At 36.9% G+C, this 19884-nt stretch overlaps 1 protein-coding gene across 9 annotated transcripts in view; it reads left to right on the forward strand.

Annotated features, from left to right (window-relative positions):
• PMCA (plasma membrane calcium-transporting ATPase 3) overlaps positions 1 to 19884 on the forward strand; it is a 218925-nt gene that overhangs the window by 19629 nt on the left and 179412 nt on the right. For all 9 annotated transcript variants that reach the window (XM_073089662.1, XM_073089669.1, XM_073089668.1 and 6 more), the window contains exon 2: positions 14722 to 15043. The gene's annotated coding sequence lies outside the window, so the exon portion shown is untranslated. The remainder of the gene's footprint in view (positions 1 to 14721; positions 15044 to 19884) is intronic.

A 19884-nucleotide genomic window follows, 5' to 3' on the forward strand; every position in this document is an offset into this window, starting at 1 on the left:
TGTCTCACTGTTAGCGAATAGCGTGAAACGACCTTGTGGCGAAGAAATTCTAAAGATCCCACCTTAGTTACCGAATCTATTGTTTTATAAGCACACACATACGAGCCGCGATGAGCCTAAAGTTATATTTATTAGAAAGGAAGAAAAGTTTTACTTCAGAAATACACATACAAAAAAAAATGTGAGCCGTCACGGGACGCCTGGCAGATGTGAAACATCGACATTATTTTGTAAAAGTAATATGCAGAAAAGAACATATTGTGATAGGAACTAAATATGTCATAATGATAAAATAAAATATTACGATTTTTTTCCAGATAACGATGACTATTTATTGAATAAACATTTATTTTCATTAAATACAAAAATTTACGAATTTATTTCAAATCGTGACTACTTAATTCGTTTAATCAGTGACTTCGGTAATAGTTTGTGCATGGCGACGCGTCGCCACACCGTTCACACTACTGCATATAGACTGTATATATATACCATCGTATAGCGTGGCCACGGCATGCGTCGCCACGCCAGAAATCGGTTTTACGTGCGGCTATAGATGTTTCACATCAAAAATAAACACAGATATGACATGGGCTCTTCAAAAAAGGTGTAAAAAGAGCTCTCCTCCAAAGCCGGCGATGCATTGGCGACGCCTCTGGTGTTGCAAATATCCATAGACGACGGTGACTGCTTTCCATCAGGTAGCCCGTCTGCCTCATCGTTTAGGTATAATTATAAAAAAAGATAAAAAATAAACAGTTGAAATCTAGCGATCCACATAAGAACATAGTAGTGATGAATATTTACCTGAATAAAAAATATTAAATTAATGCGTGTGGAACGCGCATACGAGTGTGAACACGCGCGACAGGAAAGGCGCTCAACCCACCGCAATCTCTTTGCATCTCGCTTGCATGTATGATAGGAAAAGTTTCTATGTAACGATAGCATACTAGTTACACGCGTGCGGACGTACAGCCGCGTGACAGGAAATGGGCCCTTAACTTATAAAAATATATTAAATAATATTTGTGAAGTGTAACACCAGTCCTTTACGTGTCTTACGCAGCAAATGACGTGGGTGACGTCATTTGGCTCGAATCGTGATGACGTCATATATGGACATTAAAGCAGAAATTTCTGTATGCGAAATTATTTTTACGACTATGATAGAGCAGTTTCATATTTTTATGTGCTATTTGAAATTCAGGAGTGGATGAATCATATATCACATGATTATTAAAAAAGTCAGTCAAATTGGAAATCAAGGTGGTACCACCACCAAACCTTTTTCTAGTGTGAAGCAGTTTTTTTTCATAATATAGGAGCAGCAGACGAGCATGCAGTCCAGCAGATAGTAAGTGGCTACTGCCACCCATAGACATCTGTAATCAACCCCAGATAGGTTTAGATATTCCTACCTGAGGACGGTCACAGATGCGCCGCTACCCTGAGGACTAAGCTGGAACGGCTCGGAAAAGTATGTCTCCCTTACCACACCCTTCAAAACGGAATGTTATTAGGCAGAATTAGGCGTGGCGGTGGTGCCGCTGGAGTCGAACCACAAAGGGTTCTACCACCTTCAAGGGTTCTTGCGTTTTGGTGGAATTGTGGATATCTCCTAACTCACATTTATGATTTTGAGGCACCCATCATTGTCCTCATGAGTAGCAACATACGAGTATATCTGTGATCGGCGTTAGGTAGAAGCCCTTTTCTATATGGAGTTTATGTCAAATTTATATGGGCAGTAGCAGCCACTTACCAATAGGTGGGTTGCATGGTCGTTTGTTTTTAATCCGTTTAAAAAGGGTAAAATTTGCGTGAAAAGAACAAAGGGTAAAATTTGTTCCACTAGTTACTGGAACACAACCCTTAATGTTGCGGCCTGAAACCGGAAACGGGAGCAGGTGCCACACTGAAACCACTTCCGACCGCCATGTTCGTTTTAATGTTTAATATTTTACGCTGTCATGCGGTACATGGAAGCCTGGGATGACGTTTAGCGTCCATTATTTTGTGGTAACAAATGTTGTAGTTAATAAACTGTAGCTGCTGTTCAGTACCCTTTAGTATGAGTTTGTACGTTTTGACAAAAATGACCGTTTATGTATTTGTTTACGTATTTCCCATACATTTCCAATCAGCTCTGATACAGTCCGCTAGGGTCGCTGATTGGAAATGTATGGGCAAGTACTTACACAAATACAAAACCATAAATACCTATATAGCGTAGTGAAAAAAATTCTATTTATTATATTCTGGTTGTTAGTGATCGCAGTAGATGTTTATTTTCGCAGAATGAGATAGCTGTACATATTCTTGATTAAATTTTATAGGCCTTTTCTACTTAATCCTTGAAAGAAGAGCGACTAAATCACAGGGCGGACACCATACCGCTAAGCTTAACACAAATTTACTAATAACTTTCGTCTAAGTAATAAAGTATGTTTTCAAAATACACAATAAAAAGCGTGAGTAAATAGTATTTACTAATATAATAATTGTTTCACCTGAAAAGTAGTCTATGGCTCCATTGTTTTAAACGATACGTCAAGCCGAGTCTACAATATGCACAATTGTACATACGCCACCTGGTGGTCGATTTCGTCAACAGTCTACCACGCACTAAATCTAAAAGCACGAAGTGTGTTACCAAATTCCGGGAATTAACGTAGTGCTATACACGAAATAACGGACTAAAAGCACTATCGTACTCGTATGCTTATATCCAAGAACGGCGTAAAGCTGCTTAATTATTGTCTGAAAAATTTGGTAAAGAGATACTTAACTGAAACTCAGTTTAACAAATCGATGGCATTGCAACCACCATCAAACCTCGCCAAGTGTAATCCATATTACATTCTGAAGTAAACCAAAATCGACAAAGTCAGATGGAATGCTAGTCCAATAAAACTGTCGATCCGTCAACATAAACATACACTTCGAGTAAAGTGATATATTAATTCGAGTTAATGGTCAGTTTACGACGCGGAATTGTTTTCCATGGACGTCGACTGTCGTAAACGGCGATCACGAGTGTTATGCAGATGTGACCTGGATATAATAATGGCCTGTTTATGACGGCAACCTTGTCCCACTGCTGGGATTGTCGCTAGCGATTAAGACATCAAGAGAAACTATTATAAGGCCGTATTCGTTTATTAATTTTATTTTAAGTGCTATTTTCAATTACTTGACACGTACTTTTGTTTTATTATATTTTTTTAAAAAATGAACTGATTTTCACTAAAGTCTCACGCAATTCAATAAATTTTAATAACAGTAGAACCTCGAATTCGAACACCTGATTGAAAATTTATCATTAGGGGGGTAGTGGTCTATAAATACACTCCTTTGCAAAAAAAACGGGCGGGTTTGATTTTTTAACATTATTGGTAATAATTTAGTTCTTCAGAGGTTTTAATAGCCAAACTATGTTACTGGCACTTAATAAAGAGTCTGGGTATGAAAAAAAGTTCATTCCAAATTCAAAACTTTTGTTTTTTAAATTATTAATCCCTTTTTCATTTTGTGACACTTTTCGCGGGTTTGCGGTTAAAAGGTTATCAAGCAACTAAAAGTAACTTTTCGTTATTTTTAGTACAACAATTTATGTTTATCGCATAATTCTGCCTTATTGTGACTTAAAACAGATATCTTTGTGTCTATCGTAATGGCAGAAAAAGCAATGAGAGCTAGTAAAATTATAGCGCTGCTGGAAGAGGGGTGTAGCCAATGTTACGTCTCACAGCGGTTAAACGTGAGTCGTTCAACCGTACAAAGAACCTGGACTCGATACCAAGAGACAGGTTCCGTTCAGAGAAGGCAAGGTTCTGGGAGAAAACGTTGCACACAGCCGCGAGACGATCGCTTTTTAGTGACTCAGGCGCTGAGGAACCGCAAATGCAGTTACATAGACCTCAAAAGAAACCTTGAAGAGGTACGAGGAGCACAAGTTAGCCTATGGACTGTGAGGAGAAGACTTTTAGCTGCTGATATACGTAGTCGACGACCAGCGCGGGCCCCCAAGTTACTCCGTGAGCACCGGATTGCGCGGTTGAGGTTCGCTAGAAATTGCCTATCTTGGACACCAGGTAACTGGAGTAGCGTACTCTTCTCCGATGAGGCTCGAATTTGTCTGCATGGTGAGGACCGACGTCGGCGAGTGTTACGAAGACCAGGGGAACGCTATGCCGATGTGTGTTTTGAAGAAATCACCCCTTATGGTGGAGGGTCCGTTATGTTTTGGGCGGGCGTAACTTCCAACTATCGTACCGAGATAGTATTCATAGAAAATGGCTCACTAAATGCGCATAGGTACATAACAGAAATCCTTTCTCAAAATGCACAACCCGCACTGACTGTAATTGGTGAAGATGCCATTTACATGGACGATAATGCTCGGGCCCACCGTTCTGGCGACGTAGATGCTTATATGCAAGAGGTCGGTATTCGTCGTTTGGATTGGCCAGCGCGGAGCCCCGACCTTAACCCCATTGAGCATGTTTGGGACCTCCTAAAAAGGCGAGTACGATCTGTCCAACCACCTCCACAAAACATCAGAGAGCTTAAACGTGTAATCTCGACTGAGTGGGAACACATTCCACAGGACACCATCAAAAGCCTGGTGGGAAGCATGCCAAGACGATTACATGCCGTAATCGCTGCAAGAGGAGGTCATACTCGTTATTAATTTTTATTTTTTAATGTCTCTTTTATTAAAATACCATAAAAATACTCGTAGTCTTAATTTCATTATACCCATAAAAATGTCCATTTTAACACGGCTCTCTGTTTACATTGACTAAAACACCGATACCAGGATAAAAGTGTTAAAAAACTAGATTCTCATTGATAATAAGAAATTTCTAGTCATCCAAGCTAATGACATACTAAAAATATAATAATATTTACCCATAGAAAAGCTAAGGTAAAGTGTGTGTGTAAGGTGCCCGTTTTTTTTGCAAAGGAGTTTATACGTTTGTTATACAAAATCAATCAATTCAAATTTACCAAAGGTTAAAAAATGACGATGCCCAGTACGAAAACATGTCAAAATTGCCAAAAGACAAATGTTGATATTTGGTAGGCAAAACATAGGATAATCCAATATTAATAACGGACGGTAGTCAATATCTGGTAAAATTTTGACCAATGAATACCATAGTGCAATGGACACAGGCATCGAGTGCCATTTAGGTTTGCGTGCGATGATTGCATGCGAAGCGTATGTGGTCGTTCTTTGACCCCATGTGGTGTGACTAAACAAACACTAAATATATTTATAGTCATTTTATGTAAATTGTATACTTGGATTTGTGTTTTGAGTTTTTACTTTGCTAATGTCTACTACGTTGATGAATCGATCTAGAAAATTAATCAACGTCGTGCGCGATCGGTTGTTGGATTGGTAGAAAAAAATTTGAATAAAATATGTATATGACATTTTTTGAGATCAATTTGCAACACTTATTTTTTGCGTTAAGTAGTAATAAAAAAAAATCAGAAAAAAATCTACACCCTGACAATGGACCTACCGTGTCTAACAATAAATACAAGCTAACAATAGCTGATAAATACAAGTGACCCGATAAATGTATAAAAATCTGTAAAGCCGTTTAAAACAAAAATAGGCAAGCAAATGCACACCGTAACTCTGTATACCCCCATATAATAATAATAATAATATACCTTATTGTACCCATAAAAAAATATACACAAGGAAAAAATTATAATTTTCAAAATACAATAAGCGGCCTTATCGCTAATCAGCGATATCTTCCAGGCAACCCTAAGGTGAGGAGTTAAAGTAGAAAGAAATAGAATAATAGGTAGGGTGCAAATAACGGTTGTAATGAAACGCCTGTATCTTTTGATTGAGTTGGCTTAGATGTTTAATTTTTTTACAGCTTTAAGGGACAGTAGACCTGAGTATTTGATATAAATTTCACCAACCAGCAGACAACAAAATGATCCTACGAGGGTTCCGTTTTTTCCTTTTGAGGTACGAAACCCTAAAAATAAAAGGTCTAGGCAGACGAATGGACGGACGGACAACAAAGTGATCCAATAAGGGTTCCGCTTTTTCGAGGTGCGGAACCCTAAAAATAAGCAAAGTAAACTAAAACTATAATGCATTTTGCATCCTGTGGAGACAGCTTAAGACTGAGAGCGGTTCCTTGTAAAGTAAAGTGGCTTGTACGATTGAAAGAAAATACCTAACAGGGAAATAGGGAACAATTTTATAAGGTTTCTTGAGAAGTTTGCGTGACGTCACAAAGTTACAAAGTTTAAAGGTTAGTTCTATTTTTACGCTTTTTTTAACAATAATTTCTTAAGAAATGAAAAACACCGTGAGACTACAACTTTGTTATTTTTAAATATGTATTTAAGCTATATAAAAATTAAAAACCTGACTGCTCAAAAATATTGCATACATACATACATACATACATACATACATATCGTCACTGGAAAGTCTAAGTGTAACACGCAAAGGGTCCGCAAATGTTATTTCTCGTATGTCGTTAACATTATTGTTCCACTGTTGGTACCAATCTCCTGATAGAATGAGAAGCCTGGAGGTCATAAGCCACCACGCTAGCCAGCAGATTGGTAGACTTCACACAGATTTTATCTTTTTTAGGAATCTCTCAGGTGTAAAAGTAACCTCATGATGATTTTCTTCGGCGGATAATCACGTGATCATTAATTTCTACATACAAATACATACTTATGTAATAGGTAATAAATGATTAATACATATTATATACTATTAAATATTAGAGATCTAGATTTGAACCTCGGACCTTTTAATTGAGGTGTCGAGTTTCAACAATTATCTATCGTAAACGCAAACATTATAAAAAAATTATATCGCATGCCTGGGCTTCAAACCCTAACTTTTTAAGCCAAAGTAACCACTATACTACTGGAAATTAGTATACGACATAAATAACACAATATATTTATGCATTACATTTGAATTACATCCATTCAGGTCATAAATTTTGTTTATTGCAACTTTACTCTCGGGTAAGACCGACTGCCAAAAGTTTTGCATTAAATTTTTCCATTCGGGCAGAAAAAGCATCTTTGTCTAGGCTATAGTTCAGAGGTCAATAACCACATAAAATACGAAGTTCTACAAGCTTAAAGCTTCGTCTACGCTGATGAGCTTTTAGGCAAATTAGATTAACCTTAACATTTGAAATTGTTTAGGTAAAAATTAAGTTTGTAGATTTAACTAAGTAGTTTGTAAAATATAGGATTTTTTAGTTCAAAATATCTATATATCCTTGCTAATTTTACTTAATGAAATAGCCTCAGATCAGAAGCTATACGAAGTGCAGCAACGATGGGCGACCGTTAGTGGTTAATCATCTGTCTCGATACGGCCACTGAGAGAACCTCACTCCAGCAATCCATATTGGAGCTACATATTCTACAATCAGCAGTGATAGCTTAGTGGTTAAGAAACTCGGCCTCTCGATCGAGGGGTCCGAGGTTCAAATCCTAGGCACGCACCTCTGATTTTTCGAAATTATGTGCGTATTAGAAATTAATTATCACTTGCTAAAACGGTAAAGGAAAACATCGTGAGGAAAACTGCATACCTGAGAGATTTATAAAAAAACAATCTCAAAGGTATGTGAAGTCTACCAACATGCACTTGGGCAGCGCGGTGGACTATGGCCTAATCCTTCTCTTCTTCTGAGAGGAGACCCGTCCACAGCAGTGGGACAGTAATGGGTGGGGTGGGTATGCAGTCATGGGAAACCAAGCCCAGCAGCGAGATAAACAAAAATGGCTGCTATGAATTTACTCAAAACATTGCGAAACAATTGTATAGAAAACTATTTTGTACAACTTTTTAATTATTAAACCGACATCTGTATTGTGAGCGCAGATAAACTATTCATATTTATCTGTGCCGCGTTCCCGCCAGGTCGTGACGTAAGTGGGTGGGGCGGTGACGTCACTGCGAAACGGAAGTAAGCCATTCTTAGCTTTATTGAGTTTTTTATTTCTCTTAATTGTAAAATTATAGAAGTAAAATGTTTTGCTTGACGTTTTTCTTAATGAAGATTATTTTTGCCATGCTTAAAAAATAAAGGTAGAAAAACTCATGGTTCGATTTCGCGGCATTACTGTCATATCTATTTCTGTTGTGTAACAAGATTTTTTTTTAATTTGACACTTTCCGCCTACTAAAATTTCGATCTTTGTAGGTAACTTTGTAGGTAGGTAAGGTCCGCCAAACCTATTTTTGCCTTATAACAGCAGCAGTTAAGCGCTGTTGTGTTCTGGTGTGAAGGGCGTGGTAAGGAAGAAATATTTATCAAAGACATTGCAGCTTGGTGGTCAGGGGTAGCGGCGCATCTGTAACAACTTCAGGAAAGAATTTAATTTTATCCAGGGTTGATCACAGATATCCATGGGCGGCAAAGCCATCAGGTGGCCTGCATGCTCGTCTGCTCTCTGCAATTACAAAATAAAAAGTTCGAACGCCTCGTGTGCCAGAAAAATATCCTTACCACATTCTCAAACTAGAACAAAGCAACGCTTAATACCGTTTTTGTAATGCAGAAAATATATCTCTCTTCTTCTAGCTTTTAACTTTAGCGTTCCCCTTAAATCCTTACTAATATTATAAATCCGAAAGTAACTCTGTCTGTCTGTCTTGTCTGTCTGTCTGGTTGTCTCTTCTTCACGCCTAAACCACTGAACCGATTTTAATGAAAGGACAATGCCCATCAAAGTATGGACCGCCGTCCAGAGTTGCATCAAATTGAAACTTGTTGTGGACGATGTATAATTAACCAAATACTACCACCAATAATTATTTTTTAGATCAGCACCCGGGTTCTGAAGTTATTTACCGAAATGTTACATAACCTCAAAATCGAAAATATGCGACGATAGATTGATGGTCGGTTTTAACTGATAGTAGGTACCTATAATGTAGTTCGATTAACATATTCCATTTACTTTTAAAGGTAGTAGGTTAAAAAATCTAAAATAATCCTAAAAACCTAAAATAATGAATTCCGAGTATAAAATACCGCCATTTTAATTTTTAAGAACAACAATCAACATTTCGTCTTATTTTATCTTAAATGGAACCCCCTTGTTCAAAGAAACTATTCTGCTCGACAAACTGTGTAAAAAAATCAAAAAATAATTTTAATATTACTTTCATTTTGATGCATGAGAAAAATCATTAGTCAAAACACTAATAATCTTATTGAATTCCGAGTATAAAATTCCGCCATTTTAATTTTTAAGAACAACAATCAACATTTCGTCTTATTTTATCTTAAATGGAATCTCCTGTTCAAAGAAATTATTCTGATCGGCAAATTATGTAAAAATATCAAAAAATAATTTTAATATTACTTTCATTTTGACGCATGAGAAAAATCAGTACCAAGAATGGGCATTCTCCTTTGTACAAAGATAGTCTGAGACCCGAGAAAGGATATAGGATAGTTTATATCCCGGAAATCCCACGGGAACTAGGGATGACAATCTAAGATTGATTAATCGGAGAATCGATCTTTTGGACCCAAGACATCGATTATTTTAATCGATATTAGTAAGGATTGAATCGAAAACTATGCATTTGATCAAGTGATGATCTTTAGCAAAGTTGAGGGTACGAATTTACAGTTTTATGTAGGTTAGTATGTTATATTATTTTCTTTTAAACGCGGGCGAAGCCGCGGGCAAAAACTAGTATATTCTAATTATATCGAAAATAAGAAGAGACAATAAAATTATATTACAGACTTAATAAAGCAACACACAAATTCGGTAAGCCTGCATTCGGCGCAAATATTTCCGTACCCAAACCAATTCATTCCCACATAAATTTCTGCCTTAAGAGTACTTTTTGCTCGCTGTGTGCGCGAACTTTTTCGTTTGCTCGCTTTTAATTGAAAATTCCGAAATTATTCGAAACATAAACTCAGTTTCACCTGCGACTTTTCTCCTTTTATTAATAGAGTAGTGTGTTTAAGCAGTTATTGCCGGACGTGTAGCCAAAGGAAAACATAACTATTTTGTATAACTAGGAGTAAAGAATTTTAATTTATTTCTGCAGCCCATAGAAAAGTGAATGTAACTAATTTAAAATACTTTTTATCGGAAGTCATATTATACGTATTTGAGGCCATTTACAATTTGAAATATGAATATGTAGAAATCATATGTTTAGGGAATAAAATACTTCATATGTAATTAATACTATTATGTTAGGCGATAGAAACTTGTCAATTTATGCTACTGAGCACAAAAAAAGGACTTTTTATTTTGTGATAGTAGTCAGTAACAACGCATCTGAAACTGAATTCAAAAAGAACTTCAATACGCACTTAAAAATAAATAATAATATCTTACAAATCACAATAAAAATATTTATAAACTTCGATGTCCTCTTTTGGATCAATATTAAACAATTTGCTACTATAAATATCTTCAAAGAATAATCTTGATATTTTAGTGCCGGCTTTTAAATCATTAAACTGGGCTTAAGACCTTTTACTTAACTAATAACCTTGCGTCCACGATTACGTCACAGGCGGAAGATAGATAAAAACGCAATAAATACTTCAATATCACAGCTTAAAGCGGGCCAAAACAAAACGAACTTGAGCGTCCCTGTGCCGCCACACAGGCGGCGTCCCGGCCTTGACACCCCCACAACCCCATCGAACAAGATGACCTAAGAGCAATAAATAGAGGTTATGTAGCCCATGGCTTACCAGCGCATGTATAGAAAACTATATGTTTAATCGAGCCCATAATCATGTGCGACATATAGGCGTCGATCTGGCCTTGTAAACGTCTAAAATCCCTATTGAAAAGGGATATAAGCGCAATATTAGTGGTAGTGATTTATGGTCTTGAAATCCGAAATGTACCGCTTACCACACCAAAATAATATATACCTACCATAGATTAAAAAATATTTGTATACGAACAAGGTCTTACATTATGTTGCAAATGTTATAAATTCTTATTTCGGAAATTTCTTAATTTCTTATAAAAATAATTCATGGTTCCATTTCCGAAAAAATAATAATTTAATATGTAATTACTTACGTGTAATGTTATTCTTCAAATCTGGCGATGTCTTCACTCCTCTTACCTCCTTTGTTGCCCATTGTCCCCTTTATAATAAGGAATTAAATTTATTTTTATAATACATAAGTATTAGCATGATGCGCACTAGACCACACAAGCATGTGAGGACTAAGAGATAACATGCAAGCGACAGGCGACGATTGTTGGTGGAAGTCGCCGGCTATTGCTGGCAACTGTCGCCGTCTGCCACCTACTGTAACCACCTGTCTCACACTGTTGACGGCAGTCGCCGGCTATCGCTGACGACTGTCGCCTGTCGCTGACTGCCGCTTCTGTTGCCGCCTACCTCACACTGTTGGCGGCAATCACCGGCTATCATTGATAACTATTTCCGACTCTCGCCGCCTGTGACTGCTAACGACAGTAGGCGACAGTATTACTGTCGCTCGTATATTACGTATGGAAACACATCATGTCCTTACCACACTGTTCATTCACACAACCACGCTCAAAACTACCATCAAAAAGCACAAATCTATTGAAGTCGTTTAAGACAAATCACGAAAGATTCTAAACTTTGAACCGACTTCACCCAACCCTTAAATCAACAAAAAGCCGAAGTAGGTTACAGTATACTGAATAAAATTTACATGAGGATTAAAAACGAGATATTACAATGTAGCGGGTAGGAGGAAAACTCGACAAAAACTTCCCCTTCCTCAGAATTAATGACGTTTTAATACAGAGGTGTATTTTCCAACAAAACCTTTAAACCTTCGAATTTTTTCTCACATTATTATTATATTTTGTCACAGTCATAACGCATTTTAAAACTACAAAATATTTATCGTCAACTCAAAATGTAATAAAAAGTTATAATTCTTTATACTGATAATAATAAACATTGTTTTGAACTTAATAACGTAAGGTAAAATTAATAAACAAACACACAACAACAATACATTATCTTCTTTAAATATAATTGTTACAATATCTATAAACGCCGATTAAATTAAATTATAAAGAGTATTTTTTACTTTTTTGTTGTTTCATTGTTGTTATTTTTTTTAAGAACGATATTATATTATATACAAGTATAAAAACATTTCAATGAACGAGAATCAAATAGCAACAGATTATGCTAGTAATACTCGCTAAATTGTTTTGCATTATTTATTGTAGAAATAACAACATTATTTAATACTTATGGCAAAAGTGAGTAGTAATAAAGAGTACTTTAACCAATAGTACATTACAATACGAGGACGAAAAATTTTTTTCTGACAAGTGTGAGTTTGCAGGCCGAGCCGCAGGCGAGGACTGCAATCACACGAGTCAGAAAAACATTTTTCGTCCGCGTGTTGTATAAAATTTTATATTACGGGGTCGGAAATGGGGGTTTTGCGCCAGCGAAGCGTGCGTAAAACGTCCATTTACGCACGCCGTGATATAAACAAAATTTTTAATAGATATAAGGTAAGTCAAATACTTTAGGCAAACAAAAAATGTTACTACCTCCCTATTTTGTACATGTTCCGTTTCAACATTTAGTACAAATATTTAAAACTAGATGGCGATACTACACCATAAACTAGCGACATCGTTATTTATTAAATTTATTTTCACTCCATAGACGATTAGATTTAGTGAAAATTACTTTTTAATACCTTACACACAAGACCGTAGACTCACTTATATTAATAGTAATAAAATATTTTTCTTTTCATATTCGTAATAGCACCATCTAGTGTCGAGTAGATGACATATAATCAAAACTAGTATAAAACAAAAGAAAAAAAATTAAAATACTAAAATTAACGTTTAATTTTATCAAAAATGAATAATAAATGTTTATCAAAATATGTTATTGAATTTCTGACAGCAAAAAATGATTCGCTTCATAAAATTTTGAACCAAAATACGTGTAACCTGAATCACGCTATTGAAGTTTTTTAGATCTGTGTGTCATAAGAAATATTTTTCTTTCGTATGTCGGGTGGTCCATTTCTACACAGTAAACCAGTGTTCGGAGAGCTGGCCAAAATCTCCGACGTCTACCTGCCAACACTCTTTCTTTCTGTATGTGTTCGAAACCATCCGAAATTGAAAAAAAAAATCTGGCACTTGACCGTTTAGAGATATTCTCAACACCACTGATGTAGAAAATTTGATCACTTTTTGCTATTTTTTTTTTGTAAAAAACAATGAATCTTTGATATTTAATGTTTTTTATTGATGTTTTATTTTTATTTTACGTATTGTTAAAAATATTATTTTACAAATTAATATCTACTTACTAACGATAAATAAAAATTCTAATAGCATATATTGGTGGTTCTATTTTTGCAATATCCTTCAGACCTTTTTATGTTTTTATCTACATTTGTAGTCAATCACAAATAGGATTAGAATGTGATTGGAGTCCTCTTACAACACCTTTCTAACAAAACATGACATCACGTACTTAACAACATTCCAATATGAATAAAAAATATCAATTTGTTGTTAAAGTTATAAAAACTTTTGTCTGACAAGCTTATACAACCTTCAGAGGTTCTTTACTCAGTTTCGTAGATTTAATAACGTAGATCCAGCTACGCTGTAGGAGGACGCTACGAAAATGCAGGCGACGCTCCCACTAAATGTAATAATCTCTGCATTTACGACATACAGCCGTCCAAGCTTCCGTTTTGTTAAGCTTTTATGACAGCTTTAAGCTTAAAACATTTTCATATACATCAACATTCTCGGAAAATGTTGAAAGTTTAACGAATATCTTACAGAATTTAAAGTAGGTTTTTTGTACGGTGTGGTAAGGTGGACATGCTTTATCTAGGCATTCTAACTTAGACCGCAGGGGTAGCGGTGTCTATGGTCGACCTCGGGTAGGAATCGCATCTTATCTAGTTGATTACAGATGTCCATGGGTGGCAGTAGCCACTTACCATCAGATCGACTGCATGCTCGTATGTTACTTTAATATTATAAAAAAAAAAAACACTTTTTTTGGTATTTCATTTATTAAGCATTTTTAGTAGACTAGAACTAATTTCTATACAATTACTTTGAAAAATAGTCCAAGTGAATTTATTTCTTAATTCACTAACAAGCCATTGAAGTATGGAACCATTTAAACCATTTATCAATTGGAGTCTGGAGGTAATTAAAGAAAGTATAATTAAGATTTTCTCCGCAGAAATCGTAAATCAAATCCTTGCAATAGTTACTCAATTTATAACTTGTACGAAAACACAGCGTTAACAGAAGGTACTTTAATATTATTGGCACAAAAATAGGCACCAATTCAGTTGTTTTCATGTCCTTATATTCGTTTTCAAATCGTTCAAATTAGAGAACATATGGCACAGGGTCCTTATATCATTGAATTATGATACTAGACCGAATTAGAGTAAACTATAGGCTGTGTAGTTTGCTTAACCTGAAAATTATTCCTATGGTACTTAAACAATACAAAAAGTTTGACATAAATGAGACCATACTTAAAAGTGATGTCGTAGGTAGCGTATGTACAGGTTATTCTGAAGACAGTCTTCCTGTCTTATCATTTATCGCTCGCAACTTCCAACACTTTTAAAGCTCACTCATTAATCAGCCTTTCTATTGTTGCAGGGTAGCGTGCCAACGCGCGAGGGGGACGGACGATCGAGCCACTCCTATAACGCTTTATATGGAGCGAGACGGGAACAAATTGCGTGGTTCGCCGCGTAAAAACCACACAAATCTGAAATGTACTCGTAGATAACCGCTGATTTAAGCGTTTGTAGAAAGAACTAAAGACTGGTTTAGTGTTGGAGGATGCGGTTGTTATAGCGGGCGCTATCGATCACTGTCGGCGGCGCGTGTGTGGGTGTTGTGAGCGTGTGTGTGATGCGCCGGCGGTCGCGGCGACGCACTGAGACGCGTGCCTTGCTGGTCTGACGAAACCGATCAGGTCAGTCCCTTTACCATTCATGACCTTACATTTACTATTTTCTATCTATGAGGGTAGTATAGTCCGCGCCAAACAGCTAGTTTGCTCTGAAGTTTTTGCGCACAACTACAAGCATATATTCCGTAGCAACGTAAGGGCATACTAACGCACCCGTGGGCGAGAGCGGGCAGCGGATGGGTGCCGGGAGGGTTCCCACTCTCTTCGTCCCGCTAATATCTACAATTTGCTATTCGACGCGACTCGTTTCTATATTCAGAGCGGACTAGCAATTTGGTGCGAGTTCACTTCACTGTCCTTCATGATATACCCGCCTCAAATAGGGCTGAAATCACAAATGAGGTCGAGCACATTTAGGTTGCTGCCAATGAGGGCTAATAAAGAATATGACGGTGGTAGAACATTTGTATTTCGACTTCAGCGACGCCACCGCCTTACCTATTTAAGCTTTATAATCGCAGTGTTAAGGAACGCCTGCGGTAAGTATGTTAATACAAACATAGGTACGCAGGCGTTCCAACTAAGTCCTCAAAGATTGCATCACATTTCTGCAGAAATCCTATTTTATCATCTTTATTTGATTATATAACTTTTTAGAACGATAACTATGTTTAGTTTATACCTATGACATTCACCACTTATTAATATTACTTCCTTCTTCAGTATATGAATCACGCAATCATTTTGAAATGAAGAAACTATCCTCAAGTTAGCTACAGGACGGAAATCTTCGACACAATACATCTCTGTCAGTCCAAATGTGTTTCAGACACAGCCACATAGGGTTATCAACTACTCTTTTATTATATTAGTTATGAATAGATGAAATGTTTTTTTATAACTATAAGTAGGTTTAAGATTAGAATAAGTAGGAGAAGGAAGGGTAACTACCCTTACGAGGGCCCGAGATGCTGGAGTATTGGTTATCGATACGTGAGATTTCCCTTCCCGTTTTAGTCAATTATGATAAGAAATGATTTAAGTATCTAAAGCACAGTTTACTGATATGTTTTGTCATCTAGCCAGCAGTAGTAACCTAATTTCCTACTGCTCTGTACGATATGGTGTTTTATAAGGAAATACACTTACAGGAAGCATTTCAACTTAGTGCTTAGATATAGCAAAGTCCACGTCAGGTAAAGGAGGTAACATACAAGCAACAGTAAGCTAATGACAATGATGATCGCAATGCGGCAGTCGCTAACGAAATACGGATACAGTCAACTGCAACGCCCGCGGTCGCTGAAGTCGCCGACAGTCGTGAGCACCGGCTGTCGCTCGTGCATTAAAACCCTAAAATTTCAATAGTAAAGTTCTAAGTCCTACGTGTGGTTATTTATTTATTTATTTATTTATTAGGTAATCCAACAGCGATACATATAATATTTTCAGAATATATACAGTATGTTGTAAATTAAGCCAAAACAGGATTACACAATTAGTATAAGCAGACAATTGACGGTGTGCGTTTATGCGTGCGTTCGTGCACATGGGTGTGTGTGTTTGTTTGTTTGTAGTTTGTTTGTTTGTTTGTTTGTGTGTGTGTGAGTGTTAATTAAAGATATCTATTGGCAACGGTGCCCATCTGCCATAAGATGGACTGAAGGTATAATCCTCTATGGTTTGACTCCATGGCACCACCGCTATTAAGCGTTGCTGTCTTCGGATTACAGGAGTAAGGGAGACATACTAGAGGCGTTCCAACTTAGTCCTCAAGGGTAGCAACGCATCTGTGGTTGATATCAGGTAGGACTCTAATCTCATGTGGGGTTGGTTACAGCTGTTTACGAGTAGCAATGGCCTCTTACTACGAGATGGGCTGCAGCTTCATTAGCAGTAGCTATAGAATAGCTATTAGCTATTAGGAGTATCTATATTATAAAAAAGATATAGATAGCACCCACTTTGCATAAGATAACTGTCTGCTCACTATTTCAATTTCAGAAAAAAGTATTATTTATAAAATATTTCGTGTGTGGCAACCCTACTCCGATATGTAGGTCGGAACCATCAATCGCAACGTCGATTTGCCAGTAATTTCCCGCTAATGTAATCTTGATTAATTATAGCCTGCGGTTTTCCTTGCAGATGCAGCTTTTGTTCATTTCTTCTCATTCAATATAAAAGAGTGTCAAGAAATATACCCTGATCGAATTACAAATTAAAATGTTACCTAAAGATTTCTCATGGTCCCTATTATGTAACTATATGTACTTATATGTATGTATTTATATAACTTAATTATTAAGGAAAGAAAATACATCTTTTGTAGAATTATTGTAGGTACTTGTTGTTGTGGTAAGAGAGACATACTTTTCCATGGTGTTTTAGCTTAGGGTTTCCTTAGGTGTAACGGCGCATCTGTGGTAGACCTCAGGTAGGCATCTAATCTTATCTGGGGTTGATTGCAGATGCCCATGGGCGGCAGTAGCCACTTACCATCAAGTGAACTGCATACGCATTTACCACTTGTATCTATATATATCATATAAGTACATACTCATAAGAAAATAATGCACTTTATTAGATTCGTCCTTACAGAGTAGAGTTGTATAAAAAGTTCAAACATTAGGTATCTACAGTACAATCGTTTAAAGTTACTCAAAGTAATATAAATGTTCGCCGATCAGTACCCTTCAAGTGCATTTAACGATCTCGAATGCAATATATTTCAAAAACGATATTTCTTTGGTCAATACCTTGAAATCAGTTGTATCGTAATACTCAAAATATTTTCATTACGAGTGTCAACTAATTTTAAAAGTGCTGCAGTGACATTTTTATGCTTTATAAGTAGTGTTGAGTTACTTTGTATTTTAGAAGTATGTAATGAAGGAATAATAGTATACATCGACTTATAAAGTGTTAGAACTATTATGTACCACCGCCATATCAATTTCTGCCATTAGTCCTTGCATTTCGGTGGAGGAATTAATTTGTCGGATGACTTACATATGAGGCAACAATCTTAGTTAAGACGACCCGCGTGGCGGAGCGGTCACCATGCCGGTCTGACGCGCAGAGGGTCCCGGGTTCGATCCCCGGCCAAGACAGATTTCTAAATGATGAATTTAGATTTCTGTTTCTGGGTCTGGGTGTTTGTGTATTTGTCTCTGTGTGTGTCCATAGCACCCACGATACAGGGAATCCTAGTGTGGGGCTGTGAGTGTAGAAAGCGTTTTTTTTAGTTCTTATGATTGGGAATGTAAGGTTTCAAATAGATCCTTTTCTATAAGGAATCGACCACAGATGTCCATTGGAGGCAGCTTTTTCATAAATCGCAATTTACCATCATATGGAGACATCTAGCTACTTAGAAGGTGGTAAAACCCCTTTGTGGTTCGATTCCGGCGGCACCACAGCCTCACATATTTCTGCCTCATGACAGCAGCGTTAAGCGCTGCTGTGTTCTGGATTGAAGGGTGTGGTACGGGAGACTTACTTTTCCGAGGCGTCCTAGCTTAGTCCTCAGTGGTAGCGGCGCAGCAGGTAGTATTATTTAATCCTATCTGAGGTTGATTAAAGATGTCTATGGGCGGCAGAAGCCACGTACCATCAGGTGGTCTGCATGTTCGTCTCCTACTCCCATATTTAAAAAAATCTTCTACCTACTTACTTCTACCTAATTTAAAATAAAAACCCAAGTATTTATCTTACCTAACCTGGATAGTTAACCGTACTTATTTACTGACTAAGCAAACATTACATGAGGTGCGATATTTTAGGGACCCAATCGTTTAAAAGGGGTCTTCGTAGCCACAACGCTGAGCTGGGTTGACCCCTGACATTGATAGCGATTGGGGAGATTTGGCACGCCATTCGTACTGAACACGTAACAATATAATCGAGTGTTAAATACTAAAAATAAAAGGAATGGAATTCGGTATAGTTTCTTTTTTTTGTCATACAAACGATACACGTTTAGACTAATATTATCACGGAGTTGAGACATTTTATGCAACGGGTACTCATGATACGCGATTTATAATTCATTTATTGCCGATATTTTGATCCAGTTGCATGGATCGGGGTCACGACGAACCTGCGGTGGCGGGGAGAAACCGTTGACAAGTACAAGTGGTGGATTAATCTATCTACCCTACCTCTAGTTCGATTTGCTTTTCTAGGTTTCATATAACGGCACAAAACACTAACGATATCATAATAATCTTTATGCACCGATCTTCACACTATTTGTGATTTGCATAAACCAAAACCACAAAATTATATCTCCTACGCCTAGTTATTTCTATTATGGTTCTGTCTTAGGATTAAAAATCTCGTATTTTATGAAATTCCCTTTTTACTTTTTAATGCTAATCGTATTGTTGACTGCTAAGTTAATCAGATATTTAGAAGAGGAACTGTTGCAAATCCTTTTAAATCCTTTTCTCGCCTCCTACAAGGCTCAAATGAAAGGAGAGAGCGGTTTCCTCGAGGACTTAAATGTCCTTATGTTGGTGTTTGCCGTAGTACCTTCAAACCATTCATCTTACAAAGTAGAACACAACAACGCCTAACACTGTTGTAATAATTTTAAAAGGTTTTAACGAAGGTGCCTACAAAGTCAAATGACGAAGGGTTATAGTAATATTGGTACTACTTCTACATTTAAATACCCGTATGGCAGAACAGTCACTATACAAGTCTGACACGCAAAAGGTTCCGATTTCAATCCCTGGCAGGACAGACATATGATTAAAACTCCTTTTGTCTGGATGTTCGTATATTTTTCTTTTTGTGCGTGTCCATCCCACTACTTAGAAAAACCTCCCAGTGTGGAGCAATGAGTGTACAAAGCGTACTATTACTTCTCAAACCCTTACCATTGCTTTAAAACCAAA

The sequence above is a fragment of the Epargyreus clarus genome, unplaced genomic scaffold (assembly GCF_041222505.1).
Source record: "Epargyreus clarus isolate Ecla_fem2 unplaced genomic scaffold, WU_Ecla_fem_2.2 ptg000031l, whole genome shotgun sequence".
In the NCBI taxonomy this organism is placed as follows: domain Eukaryota; kingdom Metazoa; phylum Arthropoda; class Insecta; order Lepidoptera; family Hesperiidae; genus Epargyreus; species Epargyreus clarus.